The following is a 2,235-nucleotide window of genomic DNA, read 5'->3' as shown; positions in this document are numbered from 1 at the left end:
TCCACAGTCATCCCAAACAAGAAAAAACAAAACAAACAAACATAACAACAACAAGAACAAAACAGTGGGGGATAAGTTCTGGGGAACAAATGAAGTTTGCCTCTTCACTCTGCTAAGCAAGTGAAAAAAAAAAAAAAAAGGTCACTGATTTAATGGAGTTGACAGACTAGTAGGAGAGCAGTTACTCAGTGGAGAAGGGCATGGAAGGTCCCAGTTAGAATTGGTGGCAAATGCTTTAAAGGAAGAGGGAAGAGGGAGATTCAGAGGAAAGACCGGAGCAGAAGGCTACCGGTTTCCTTGGTGGCCCAAAAGGAAGAGTCCCAGGAAGTAATACGTTAAGATGACTAAAAAGACAACTTTATCTTTGGCAGTCTGTGAGCTTCGGGAGTTTCTCCTGCCTCTGAGCAGGAAGAGCACAGTGCCTTGTAGGGAAGAGCTAGGTTCCAGAGAGCAGAGGGCACAAAGTAAAGGCCGAGTAAGTGTAGGTGTGAGGAAGGCCTGAAGATGCTCCTTCCTCCTCCATGGCCTTGTGAGGTCACGGAAGAAGGCCTTTTCTGGAGGACAGAGGTGCTGTGCCCACAGGGAACTAATTTTCCATCTGCTTTGAGAAGCCTGTGATCTGTTTCAGGCTTTTCTCCCCCAGACAGTAAAGAGGCCCAGCGAAGGGCAAATGGCCTTCTTCCCAGCCTCAGTGCATGCAGATCACTTAGGGCCCTGAAGGAGAAGCAACTGTAGCCAAGAGGCGAACCAAAAGCTGGAGGCTACAATTTTTATCAGCCAGATGGTCTTGAGGCATCAAGGTTGTGGAAGACAGAGGAAGAGAACGTGAGCTACCTTGGTGGGTGGGGTTAGGGTTCAGTGATGTTCATTGTGAGTATCAGTTTGATTACTTCAAGAAGCACCAGGGCTGGGCATGGTGGTGCATGTCTTTAATCCCAGCACTCCAGAGGCAGAGGCAGGAGGATTGCTGTGAGTTCGAGGCCAGCCTGGTCTACAAAGGGAGTCCAGGACAGTCAAGCCTAACACAGAGAGACCCTGTCTTGAAAAACCAAAGGAAGAAGGAGGAGGAGGAGGAGGAGAAGAAGAAGAAGAGATGGATAGCAGATGGGAGTGTGGTTCAGACAGAACCCAGCTACAGCTCCTGAAGCTCAGCTCTTCTATGCTCTCATCTCCCCCTCTCTCTCACTTCTAGATGCATGGCCTCTGGCATGACTGTCTCTGATGATGAGATCAAGTCGTTTAATGATATGAAGGTGTTCAAGTCGTCCGTGCCCGAGAAAGTGAGATGCAAGAAGACAATGCTTTCCTGCCTGAGCGAGGGCAGGAAAATCATAATCCTGCAGGTGGGCAAGGGGACCCTGGTAGGTGATATGGGGCAAACTGTAGATGACCACCACCCTTGTCAAGGCTACTATAATGTTCTCTGTGATGCAATCTACACCAGCAAGAAAGAGGAACTGGTACGCATCTTCTGGGCCCCCAAGAGTGCACCCTTACGAGCAAAGTTTTCTATGCCAGCTCTACAGAGGCCACCAAGAAGAAGATGACAGGGATCAAGCATTATTTGTAAGCAAACTGCAAAGAGGAGGTCAAGGACAGCTGCACCAGGGCAGAAAAACCAGGTGGCATTACTGTCCTCTCCCTGGAGGGCAAGCCTTTTTGAGCCACCTCTTGCCTTTTGCATGGAGCATCTAGAAGCCCCAGACATGCTTTTGGGTGTTGCAGGCTGCCCCTTTCCTGGTATGCTGAGAGGCTGGGGGGAAACCCCAGAATGAGGAGTTGCCTAGTCCCCACCCTCACCCGCCGACTGTTTATCCCTGATGGTTCTGGCTTTCCCAAATGGTTTTTGACTTTCTATTTCCTCTTAGGTTGAAGCAGACCAAGTACCCCACCACCACATGTAGCATGTGTTTTTAAATCTATTCTGTTGGGTCCTAAATGTCTCTATCTCCCTTCCAAACCCCCAACCCTAGGTAGGAGAGAAAGAATGTTAGAAAGGAAAAGGGACCTAGACCTCTTTAGACTTACTTCCAGCTGGTTAGGGTCATTGAGTTCTTTGGGAAAATACCAATCTCAGCCATCAGGAGATATAGCAGTCCAGCAATGGCAAACACAGAAGGATGAACAAGCAGCCTTCTTCCTCCTCTGTCCATCTCCTCAAAACCCTTGAAACCTTCTCTCTCTGGGCTCTCATATTTATATCCTCTCCAAGTCCTCAGAGTTAAAAATATCTCT

General features: G+C 48.5%; 1 pseudogene; it reads left to right on the top strand.

Annotated features, from left to right (window-relative positions):
* Positions 1 to 1,196: 1,196 nt before the first annotated feature.
* Positions 1,197 to 1,663, top strand: LOC127209826 (cofilin-1-like; annotated as a pseudogene).
* The last annotated feature ends 572 nt before the right edge of the window (positions 1,664 to 2,235 follow it).

The sequence above is a fragment of the Acomys russatus genome, chromosome 27 (genome assembly GCF_903995435.1).
Source record: "Acomys russatus chromosome 27, mAcoRus1.1, whole genome shotgun sequence".
Taxonomy (NCBI): Eukaryota; Metazoa; Chordata; class Mammalia; order Rodentia; family Muridae; genus Acomys; species Acomys russatus.
This window is presented reverse-complemented; position numbering and strand designations above follow the sequence as displayed.